Raw genomic sequence first — 13537 nt, 5'->3', positions numbered from 1 at the left:
ATGTTTACAATGCCAATCATATATACAGTTGATACAAAACATAAAGATCCTATGGCGAAATGAAAATTAGTGGCATTCGTGTAATTATAGTTGTTAGGAAACGTAAAGATCCTGTGGCAAAATTAAAACTGTTCCATCATGTCAATATAGTCATTAAGAAACGTAAAGATCCTTTGGCGAAACATAAAAAATACGTTGAATATCTATGTAATGTGGATTTATTATTCCATTGCCCTGGTAGTTTATTATTGAATATAGTAATAAGAAGGATTCTACGGAGATTTACAGTTAACAATGTTATTTTTCTGAAATAATAAAGTTTTTTTGCAATGACAACTTGGAATTATGATTATAAACTTTATTTTATTATAATCACCTCTGCATTATTTAAATTGAAAAATGCAGCATTTAATCACGGGCGCCTTCTCTTTTATTGATGTATTTATAAATGAGCCAATGCTTCTTCCGATGTGGCGCTTAGGACCTGATGATTTGAAATTTCACGGATAATTATCAAGGGTGAGTAGGTTTTATATGGTTTTTTCAACATATTTCGCATTATGTTTAAAATCGAACTATGTAGTGCGATTCAGCGAAGATTTATTCATCAACACATGTTTAAACATATTATAACAACCCATTTGGAAGCATGACGACCTTTATTAGATGTGGCATAGTGATGTATTTAAAAGAAAATAGCTGATTTTTGCGTGTGTGACGAGCTTATTTCCTCCAAATAAAATCGCTTACAACATCAAACAATCGCTTTGAACACGTAAAAGCTTTTATTATTCGCAGAAACATTGGCTTCTTGTCGAATGGATATGTGGTGTTCTTCTAAACTCGTTAAAAAAAACGATCTCTATGGAGCTAATGCCGAGAAGGTGGCGCTTGACAGGAGATGGCGCCAATGCACATTTTCAGACAGTTTAATTTTCGATACAGACCATTTTTGTGTCGTCATCCAGGTTGAGTGTTCAATTTTTTCTTAATTCGATCATAATAAAAAAAAATGAAGAAGCATGTGTTTCAAAGAGATTTTCTAAGATTTCAGTTTTTGTATATGCTACAAAACTGGAAAGAAGCTTGAGTATGAAAAACAAAAAGATAAGGATTAAAGGCGAAACTGTCGTCATTTTTGCAGATATAAGTAGGAACAAACGACATATGTTAGCCTATTTAAGATCCGTTGACCTTTGCCTTTTAGTGAATCAAGCAAATGTAAAGGGGACAAAACTTATCGTTTCAAGCAGAAGTAACATCGTTTAATTGCTTCCTTAATTTTTTTATTGCATGAACACATTTGTTGTAGAAAAGAAGTTTGAGAATGTATTTAAGGTATTTAATTATTGAATATAACATACTTTAGACTTATTTCGTACAATATGTTTTTTCAGGTTATTGACTTTTTTTATTGAGTTTGTTACATATATTTACATATTTGCATCTTGTTTTTTTATGGAATGTGTATATGTTCTGTATAGATATGGGTTTAAGCATTAAGGTTACAAAAATAAAAATAAATATAAAAAGGAACAAGTAATCATTCATGTATCGTGCATGGTTGCCACCTCAAGTACTTAGCTCCATCTCCTTTGTATTTGGCTCCATCTGTTTTGGCAAAATACAAAATTATCTTTTAGATCTGCAAGAAGCCAATGTGTTTGTGAATGCAGAAACAAGCATATGTTGAAACAATCGCTTGATGTCGTTCGGTAATTAATCAGTCGGAAATTTGCTCGAAACACAGGCAAAATACATCGACTTGCTTTTAAAAACTCCAGTACATTTGTCAATGACTTATCGCAAAAAAGAGCTGGCGTCCGTAATTAACGGCCGTGATACCGAAAACAAAACGTATGAACTTTATTGCCTCCCCCTCTCCCTAACTTAATATGTTCTGAAGCATGTTAGAAACAAGTGTAAGTATATCGCAATCAGCAGTCGGACTATTTTAATAATACGTTCCTTTCTTCGTGTATGATCAGCTAGTAAGTTTGTGCCGGTATAATATTACTACAGGGCCCATGTCATTGGTGTAAAGGAATAACCTGTGCGGGAGTTTACGATGATGTCTTCTATTGTTAACAGCTATATACGCTTTTCACAAGGACCTACCCCGGTATTAGTTGTATGCTTTAATGTGTTTATGTACTCAACGAAATGTGTTGGGAGTGTGAGTTTGTTCTGACTCAAATTTTAAATAAAGTGTTACTGTTAAGATTAGTCTTCTATATCAGATTCACTTTTGGACCCCGACTGTACGTAAACTACTATTGTATAGATTAACGCTGTAAAAATACAGTGAAAGTGATTACTTATGTGGCTTACAGCAAAAATACTTTACTTAAATGACAAAGTCATGGAATTGTTACTTAAGCAATTATAGTTGTGTTTATTTATTAGTCTTCTCTAGATGTATACTTTAAATATGACAAGCATACGTTAAAAATATGAAATGCGCTTTTTTTCTTTAGAAAAACGCTAAATTCTAAGTGTGATTTCTAATTCCAAATTTACATAATACAGTATAATACAAACAATAGTTTTCTTGCTTGAATAGTATGTGGTAAAAAAATGTCCCAAAACGTGTAAGAGACAGTATAACTTTGTAGCATGTACATAATCTGAAACAAACTATAATATATATTTTAAGATAACAGAATATTTAATTGTATTACTTAATTGAACTTATATATATATGCACAGAAGATTTCAACCTTAGCAAAAATGTAAATAGTTCTTTTTTCAACCACCCATCTAACAATTGTAGACAAACTATTTATTATTAGTGAACAATTATTATAATAAGAGGTTTGATGTGCTTTCTCATTTAGATTTGTTCTGACATGATCATATGAACACCTATCAACACTAAGACTTCACAAGAGAAAAAAAGTGAGGATTGATGACTTGTTTTGACACTTATAATTACAATAACAGTGTATCGCCTCACGCTAATGGTATACACAACTACAAGCCTATTTGTGATAAATAATTACAGAGAAATAAATATTACATTCATTTGGCCGTTTTCCGATCAAGATAAATAGGACTATAAAATCCATATTAACAGATATGGAAAGCGTAATCGTAGAGTCAAAAACATATCATAAAGAGTCAGTCCGTTGCACTATATCACGTCCTCCGCGTATAATAGCATGGCCTGTCTTAATAATTAAGACAGTGTGTGATTATTTTCCCGTAGAGTGTATAAAACTCGTTCAATTTATTTATTGACAGGTGCTCGTGCCCAACTTTCTATGCTTTATTATACAAATACAGTATACACAGCAACCACATTTTTTGTAACAAAATCAGTTAAGATTTAATATTTTGGTAAATTGTTGTTTACATTAAGGCTAACGACTGGACGCATATATTTAAATTCTTTTTAAAAAAACATCATAAAATAAATAAGAGTGAACTTGCCAGTGATTTTCTTTCGATTGATGCTTCACAAGAATGCAAGAAATGTTGAAAAATAATAAGATAAATGTTGAAAATAAATGTGAACAATTATAAATATAATTGAATGTAGATGCGATACTGTCTTACTTATGTTTTCTTCTATGATTTAATGCATGTGACCTCGTTAATATAGCTCGATTGGTCATGGTCGGCTCGGGTACTACTTAAATGTACCCCGGGTACTCTTAATCATACTTAAATGTACCAGGGGTACTGAAAACCCGGGATGTCTAACGCTAAATTAGTCGTTGTCGGCTAATATTCCGGCTATTTTTTCTTCAAACTTATTATGTTCATATATTATGAAAGATGGCCTCGATATTATCGGAACTCCTACTCAAAAAGCATATTGAGGCGTGCTTTGTTCAAAAGATTTTCTTTTTTCGTAGCGCGTTATACGACAACGGATTTTTGGCGATTATTAAACTCGGGTTTGGTCTGAATTGCCCGGGCAAGAACTAGTATATGTTCCGTACCCGGGGTACAATGAAGTATATTTAAGAGTACCCACCCTGGGTACATGTAAGTAGCACCCGAGCCGACAAGGACCAATCAAGCATTAATATATGCTTTCTGAATCAAAGGTAAAGGATCATGTTATCTTCTATGGTGGAAGTAGCACGTGTGGCCTTGTTTGTATACGCTTTTTGAATCAAGGGTAGATATTGGTGTTTCCTCTTAAACTGGGTATTGCACTTTTTGTCCTCTTGTAATAACGTTTGCTTAATCAAGGGTTGAAAATCCTGCATCCTATTATGCTGGAAGTCGTTTATTTACGCTTTCTTAATTGAAAGTAGACAATCATCATACCCGTAGCCAGGGGGGAGGGTGCGTTGGGTGCGTTCGTACCCAACATTTTTTTACCAGTCTATTAAAGCTGTTATTGTAATAGATATTATAACGTAATGATGAAGCCTACTTATTACTGCTTGAAATCCTAGTCCAATAACTTTTGCGACAGTCATCTTAATTGGCTGGAAAAAAAATTGGTTTACTTGAATAAATAATCTTTAAAAAAAAGAAAGTACATTTTAGATGATTATTAACGGAATACTATGCCGGCTTCAGAAAATGATTGAAATCAAAGGACACCCTGTCGACTATTGCCGAAGACTAATGAGTCACTGGTTAATAATTTTGCATTATACCACGATTTATAACAATTACACATTGTGCACAGCATTTTCGGCAGACTGCATTGTCTTTTTGTTATATTCCCGTACAACCATTTTCGGATCAACTAAAGGGTTTTCCAGCAAAAAAAATATCAGCTATGCTCAAGACAGGATAATTTTGTTGTTGTATGGCAAGAAAACAAATCATTTTTACAAAGCAATGTAGCTATTTTGTAGTTTACCAACACTTAATTGCATTTGTTCTACTCCACATATAAAACCTTTCATATTGTTTTAATTATGTCAAACTTTACACTAGGAAATATGTCCTACTCTAAAACAGGAGTTATAGTAAATTTAAAACGTTATGACATATGATCATGTGTACATTAACGTTTAATGTTCATTAATTGGGACGGATCTTGAACATAATGGGCAAATAAGTTGTTCTGCAACGTCCTGATATACATGGTAAAAGACTTTGAGACAATAGGGCAAGTAGTTTAATCCATTTAATAACTAGTAATTTGGTTTCTTTTTAGATGCAGCTCTAGATGATGTCCCAAAAGTGACCAACTACGTTGAAGTCTTCGTACCTCTGTACCTCCCAGATGACTTTAAGACCTTTTTTCGCATGATAAGGGGTACTTTTGAAAGTTCTGCAGAGAATTTCAGCTGATGATCAGTTTCGTAGAAGGATTGCCACTGGTGGTCGTGAACAAGTTCCATTTGATAAGGGCTTACTAATGACGCTTTGGTATTTAGGTAATTTAGAGACAGTAAGGTCTATTGCAGACCGTTTTAACGTATCAACGTCAACTTTCTAAGACCATAACCGAAGAATGCTGACAGTTTTATGTGACAGTCTTCTTAAGACAGTAATATGTTGGCCATCAAACAATGACAAGCAGACTGTGGTTGATGTGATTGGTGAATTTCAAAATAAGAAAGGCTTCCCTAGAGTCTTGGGGGCAATAGATGGGACGCACATAAAAATTTCTGCACCAAGGAAAAGGTCTCCGGACTACTTCAATAGAAAAGGACACTATTCAATAATCTTGCAAGCTGTTTGTCGAGAAGACAGGCGTTTCACAGATGTGTATTGTGGGTGGCATGGAAAGGTGCATGATGCATGCGTTTTTCATAACTCGCCTTTATTTTCTGCACTTCCCGGGTTCACTGGAATGAATCATATAATAAGAGATGGAGCTTATCCGATTTCTAGATACTTGATGACACCATTTAGCGATAATGGTCACCTTTCAAGGGAACAGGTGAACTTTAACAAAGCCCTTTCTGGTACCCGTGTCCTCATAGAAAACAGCTTTGGCATTTTAAAGAGTTGATTTCGCAGACTTATGTTTATTGATATGGTGGATATAGAGTTCATTGTCAAAACAGTCATTGCAAGTTGCATTTTAAATGAAGATGAAATTGACATTCTTTTTGAAAATGATGAACTGGAAAATGATGATAATAACTTTCCGTTATTTGTACCTCAAAATAATGTCGAAGGCGTTATGAAAAGAACAATTATAACTAGGCAGTTTACGATAAACTGAATTAATAAACCTTCGGTTTCTGTTCTACCTGTTGAGACGATTTAGTTTGGTTTACTTTTTATATAAAAAATAATGAAACATACTAATACAAATGTTCATTGACCATTTTTTTAGTGCTTGGTTTTCACTAATACTGCTCAGTAGTTATTTACATTATTTTGTAATCAGACGGTAAGTTTTGAGTCCTGATCATGCATTTATCTCCATATTTTTTAATTAAAAGTAATACAAAATTAAAGTGTCCATTTGTCTGTTAAATGATAAGGTATTTGTGTATCCAACAAAATTGTTTTCACATGTAGGCAATTCTATGTTCTTGAAAATATTCTATTGCACTTAAATAAATTGACTAAAACAATTGCTGTTGCATTTTTTAGCAAATTACATAACAAACGATAAAATATCTTTAAACAAAAATCAACAACAATAATAATAATATCATCCATAATTTCGAATTTGACACTTATTTCATTAAAACTTTGAGTGAATGCAAAATGCAAAAGTGTTGGAAGCTTCTTACTGCAGTGTACAGTAACAAAAGTTTCATGCATGCAATTTATGATTAGAATGCAAATGTTTAACCTGGAATTGTAGCTAAAATATATTCAGAACTTCACACAAAGAATAATTGCCTAAACATGCATGTATCTAGAAGAAAACAATGGAAACATAATATCATATGGTTGACTTTTGTTTAAGGTATTTATGTTCAGAATGTCTATGATGATGACATTAGTAATGATTACATATCAATATAAAGGTATTGTGTTTGTTTTTATTGGTTTACTTTCTTTGAAATCCAAATCCATAGATCAGTTCTATTCATCACAAAGTAATTATTCCATACTTTAGCTGATGATTGAATGTTAGGTATATTTTTGCTTTAAGTGTCAAATTCCATCACAATCTGTTTTAGTGGCACATGGCTAACTGCCACTATGACTAGCTGTCATTGTAAACAACATATTTAAGAAAATAAGAGCAAAATGTGGCCTTATATTTAATAAAGTAAAAGCAAAACAAATAAACAGGTAACTCTTTTCTGATCCCCTGCTCTAGACAAATATAGAATACACATGTCAATGTTCAAACAGATTGAAATCTGTATTACCTTTATAAAAAGGGCAGGCAAAAGAACATTTTAATTCATGGAGGTTACTGGAACTAAAGCACTCACTTTAGAAGAATTTTTGCGTTAGGTTATTAATCTATGAATTGTGTCACTTGAACAAATCCTTGCATTTTCTGTTAAACAATCACCCTAATGCGGGTCTTATTTTGAAAAAAAATCCAGTTGAAAGAAATTGTGCATGAATGCTTGAAAAAAAATGGTGCTTGAATGCTTGAAGAAAAAAATTCCTCAGGTGAGCTTAGAACTATAAATTAAATGGATTCCATGCAATGAAACTAGTAAAACTAGGCAAAGAACAATAAACAATACTAAACATGTGCCAGTGGAGTACAGATACCCCCAGACATTCTTCTTTTTTTTATAACTTCCACTCATGTAAACACAAGCAAATTCGTTGAATTGATATGCCCCGCCAAATAAATTTTGTTAAAGGATGGGTGTAGAACTAAAAGAAAGGGTATAGTGAAGGGTTGTGCCTTTTGTCAATTATTTTTTAGGTCTTGCACTGCCTGATAGTTGAGAACAATTACATCAGGTTTTTTTGAGAATCTATTTAAGTAGTGTTATTGCATAAGCTTTTGCTCGTTAACGTGCTGGGTTTGATTCCCCATGAAATGCTATAAGAAAATTCAAGGTAAAATAAGTAAGGAACATGTGGATCAATGGTCATTGAAAACGTGTGTCGTATATCTAAATTTTATGATGACATATTTTAACATTCCTCATTTAAATCGCATAACAAAATTTAGAGGTTTACTTCACAAACTTAAAACATAAGCAGACAAACAGCGAGCAAACTGACAGACAGAGTGACTCCAATATACCCAATTGTAAACTTTGTTTGCGGGGGTCAGTTTTTTATGTATGTATTGAAATTCTTAAAGTTTTTATTTCTGTTTCATCATGTCAATAAGATTTTTTAATTAATCAACTTTCTCATTCTGCATTTGTTTAGCAACATCTAAACATGCTTGTTCTTTCTGCTTCTCCTCTTCACCATATTGTTTCAAAATTTTCAATATTTGATTTGAATCTTTAACATTGAGTTCTTCAACTGAGTCAGTGTCTTCCTCCAAATCTCCCGTACATGTTGATGAACTAGAAGCACTTTCTAAGTTTGAATTGTATATGCTGGAGAAGTATCATGCCTTTCCCCTAGAATATAGTCCAATTCTGCTTTAAATTCAAATGATGTTCATTAAAATGGTGACCTTTACGGTAAAGAGATTTGCACAGTTCTTCCCACAATTTTTTTTTTTCAACAGGGGGTTGTTAAACTTATCTACATTTGCTTTGTACAGTTCAAGAAGGAGCAGGGTTTAAGATCTTGTCCATGTAGTACTGGAATTATCTTTTCTGGTCTTTGGTTCTCAGGCAGAGACTCTAAAAAACATTAAAACAAATGTTTAATATAGCCTATAGATAAAACACTGGTCTGTACAGGAAACAACTAGAGCTTTGTCACAGACGTGACATATACCCCCACATGCTGCATTGACACAGAATATTTTGATGCTATTTTCACAAAAAAGAGAAGCTAATTATGGCGATTTTTAAGAATTATTATGCCATTATCATTTATGGCCATTTTGACCTTTGAACACTTGAATTCTTTCGCATGACACGCCGTCCAATGACTGTGAACACAATTAATGTACAGAGTCATTTTTTCACAATGAATGACATAGTTATGGACGGACAAGCTCATTTATGGCCATTTTTGACTTTTGAACTCCAAGTGCAACCTTGATCTTGGAGATATCAACGTTATTCTTTCAAATGACACACCGTCCAATGGTTGTGAACAAATGTACCGAGTAATTTTAAAATCTCACAATCAATGACATAGTAATGGCCCGGACAAGATCATTTATGGCCATTTTTGACCTTTGAACTTAAAGTTTGACCTTGACCTTGGAGATATCGACGTAATTCTTTCGCGCGACACACCGTCCAATGATGGTGAACAAATGCGCCAAATGATTTTAAAATCTCACAATAAACGACAAAGTTATGGCCAGGACAAGCTCATTAATGGCCATTTTTTACTTTTGAACTCAAAGTGTGATCTTGACCTTGGAGATATCGACGTTATTCTTTCGCGCGACACAATGTCCAATGATGGTGAACAAATGTGCTAAATGATTTTAAAATCTCACGATAAACGACATTGTTATGGCCCGGACAAGCTCATTTATGGCCATTTTTGACCTTTGAACTCAAAGTGTGACCTTGACCTTGGAGATATCGACATAATTCTTTTGAGCAACAAACCGTCCCATGATGGTGAACAAATGTACCTATTCATTTTAAAATCTAACGATAAATGGCATAGTTATGGTCTGGACAAGCATTTAAACCTTTGAACTCCAATGTGACCTTGACCTTGGAGATATCGACGTACTTCTTTCGCATGACACACCGTCCCATGATGGTGAACAAATGAACCAAGTCATTTTAAAATCTTACGATAAATGACATAGTAATGGTCCGGAAAAACTTTCGGTTCAAAACGCACTTGGTGACCCTGTCACCTAGTTTTTGACCAGGCATGACCCATATTCAAACTTGACCTACACATCATGTAGATACAACTTGTGACCAAGTGTGGTGAAGATCAGATGAAATTTTGAGACAGACCGACAGACAGACTCACAAAGTGACTCTTATATAGCCCCCATTACCAATGTTAAAGGGAGTATAATTACAGCATCTAAAAACAATGTCAATTAACACACATCTATTAATAATGGCAAGACATAAACACTATTACATTGTGAATATTAGAGAACTGTTAAATATCATAACCCTTTCCTACATACACACTTCAAATTTTGATCACTTTTGAGCAGGCCTTGACCATTCCTTTAAGAATCATTGTGAAAGGGTGTGGTAACATTCACAGCATGATAGGCCAACTTCTATGTTGCGTTTTAGAAAGCTGCACTTTTGGAGGTTGGTCATAAGATTTTGCATGAGTTTATTATGTTGTAACAATAAGATTTAATTTATTAAACAATACAGGTCAAATGTGTGATATAATGATCATTCCTAAAAATGCATTTATGTTATAAATACAAAGTAGGAAATTAACTCAATGAATTTCATCATCACCATCATAAATCCTCATATTGTCAACATCATCAGCAGCATCAATCATCATCCGCTCAGGGTCACCCATATTCATCATTATAATGATCCTTGTCAGCAATGCATGTACCCTTAAATTTATCATCGTCATTAAAATTGTCACAATCTTAAGCATAATTATTTTTGCCATGATCATAATTACCACAATCACCATCATCATTGTCACCATCTTCACCATCCTTAACATCACTATCATCTTCCTCACAACTATCATAAACATCATAAACCATAGCTTTGTCACAGACGTAACGAACACCCACACATGCCGCATTGACACAGAATATTTTGCATGTTGTCTTCACATAAAACAGCGGACACCATGCTCAATGTTTAAAACGCACTAAGTGACCCCATGACCTAGTTTTTGACCCGGCATGGTCTATGTTCGAACTTTACCTACACATCATCTAGATACAACTTCTGACCAAGTGTGGTAAAGCTCGGATGAAAACTTCTTGAATTAGAGAGCGGACACCATGCTGAATGTTTAAAACGCACTAAGTGACCCCCAGACCTAGTTTTTGACCCAGCATGACCCATATTCAAACATGACCTAGACATCATCTTGATACAACATCTGACCATCTTTGGTGAAGATCGGATGAAAACAACTTGAATTAGAGAGTGGACACTTAATACGGACGGACAGACAGACCGACCGACAGACAGACAAGCTCACTCCTAAATACCCCCTAAACTTCTTTAGTGGGCGTATAATTATCCACTCATGGTAACGATTATCATCATCAGAATTATCCGTATCAGCATTACAATCCTTGTCATAATTACAATCATCATCACCAACAGCCTTACCTCCCCAACCACCACCACTATCACTAGGAGTACCAGCACTTGTCTTTCCTTCAATACAAAATAAATAAAATACAGCAGCTATAGGATTTTTTATATGGTTGGTTTATTCAAGATACATAAGACATTACAGTCCATGAGTACACATGTATGTTGAATATATTTATACAAACAAAATGCATGCAAGTGGTCATCAATAAATACAAGTTAATGACATGATTGATCATATTCAAACTATATTATGTTCTATACATACATTGTTAAAAAGATACATGTATTTCAACATAATGTTAACATAAAAAGCGCTATTGACAGCGAGAAGTCAACTTTTCTGACATATAAATTACTCAAAATAATATTTATAGACATTTCTTTGAATAAATGCTTTATGAACATAATTTGCTAAATTTCTGTTAATTGTTTGGTTATCAGATTGCATTATCTCTATAAATTTTGGAATATTTGGTCTTTTCCAGTAATATTGCTTTATGTATTTTGTTTCTAATATCATTGTATAAGGAACATTCAAACAAAAAATGAAATTCATCCTCCAAGACATTGCAATGTTGACATGTTCTTTCCTGGACTGGTATAGATACTGGTTTATGCCATCTGCCTGACTCTATTTCTAATCTATGAGAGGATACTCTTAGTCGGCACAGACTAAACCTAAACTTATCAATAGTAATATCATTTAAATAAGGCTGGAATTCAAATTTACCAAAAAAGATTATAACTTACTGCTCTTGATGAATTACTCAGTTCAGACATCCAATTTTGTATAAAAGCATCATTTAATCTGGATTTAACAAGAGATAAAAAGCACTTATCATCACCTACTCCTTGGTTTATCCATGCATACTGCAATCTCAAGGACTGCAACAAGTTACAAACAGCTTTTGCCCATGTGTGCATATTTGGTTTACTTATAAAAATGTTACACAAATGTAAATATATACACTTAACATATTTATGGTTTTCTAACTGGGTAACTTTAAGTCAATACCTTATTTCATTAACTGCACGTCTCACGATTAAGGATGTTCTACCAAGTTCTTCATACACAAAATTATTTTGAGTTTGAATTTTCACACCTAATAATTTTTTACAGAAAATGTACTCTCTCAAGAGTCATGGATTCATTTAAGCCCCATATTTCTGAGCCTTAATTTAATATGGGTAAAACAAGTTGATCAAATAGCTGCAATTTGGTCTGAATATTGATTGAAGGAAAATTAAGTAAATATGAATTTAATTTAAAAACCGCTTTTGAAGCTTATCCAGCAAGAGTTTCAAAAGTACTTGTAAATGATCCTGCGGTGGTAAATACAATTCCTAAATATGTAAAGGATTTTACAATTTCTATAACCTCGCCTTTATATGCAAAATTCATATTTCTCCTTAATTGTCCCCCTTTTTAAAAAATCATAACCTCAGTTTTATTTGAATTTACACAAAGTTTTCACCTATCACAGTATTCTTCCAACAAGAACAAACCTTTATTCATTCAAACCTTTTATACATTGCAATATTGCATTTTCCATTGTGATGTTTAATTTTCAAATAATTTTAAATGTAGAGGTTTGACTTTTAAATGAACAAAGAATGAACTAAGTTCAAAATCAATTCATGTACAGTATTGGTAAACATTGTTTACACACACGTTAATTATAGTCATAAAATAGGTCCGCAAATAATTTTATGCATTAGATGCCTCCTGACCTCTGTGCTTCTTCAGAAAGTAAAGCATGTGTTTGTGATATATGCGCGTGTGCGGCTACCTAATATTTTACCAATTACAAAACATTCAGTATTTTAGGAAGTGACCACATCACGTTTACTTTGAAATTAAAACAAATCAATCACTTTTTTCGCAATATACTATCGGAAAAAAATACAAGGACATGAACATGTTTGTATAATTTGAATCCCTAATTATCATTAAACATGTAATCAATCACATTTGCAAGTTTCATTTGAAAGTAAAGAGATAAGAAAAATGTGAATGGCAAACCTTGCCTCAGTAAGAATACTTACCCGAGTTACACGTAACTAGTAACCGAGCGGACAATGATCAATCAAGCGTCAGTTAGGTGGTAAGGTAAATTTTTTTGACATTAATAAAATGGAAATTGAAGTATTGGTAACTGATTAACAATAATCACACTTATTAATTCCAAATTTGACATAATAATTGTGTTGCTTTTTTTCAAGTTACAAATATTTTAAGTTTAAGCATACCATCTGAATTCAGGGCCTCTACAAGGGTTGCTGATGATATGATGTGATGCTCCTCT

This window comes from Dreissena polymorpha, chromosome 11, assembly GCF_020536995.1.
Source record: "Dreissena polymorpha isolate Duluth1 chromosome 11, UMN_Dpol_1.0, whole genome shotgun sequence".
In the NCBI taxonomy this organism is placed as follows: Eukaryota; Metazoa; Mollusca; class Bivalvia; order Myida; family Dreissenidae; genus Dreissena; species Dreissena polymorpha.
Note: the sequence above shows the minus strand (reverse complement) of the source record.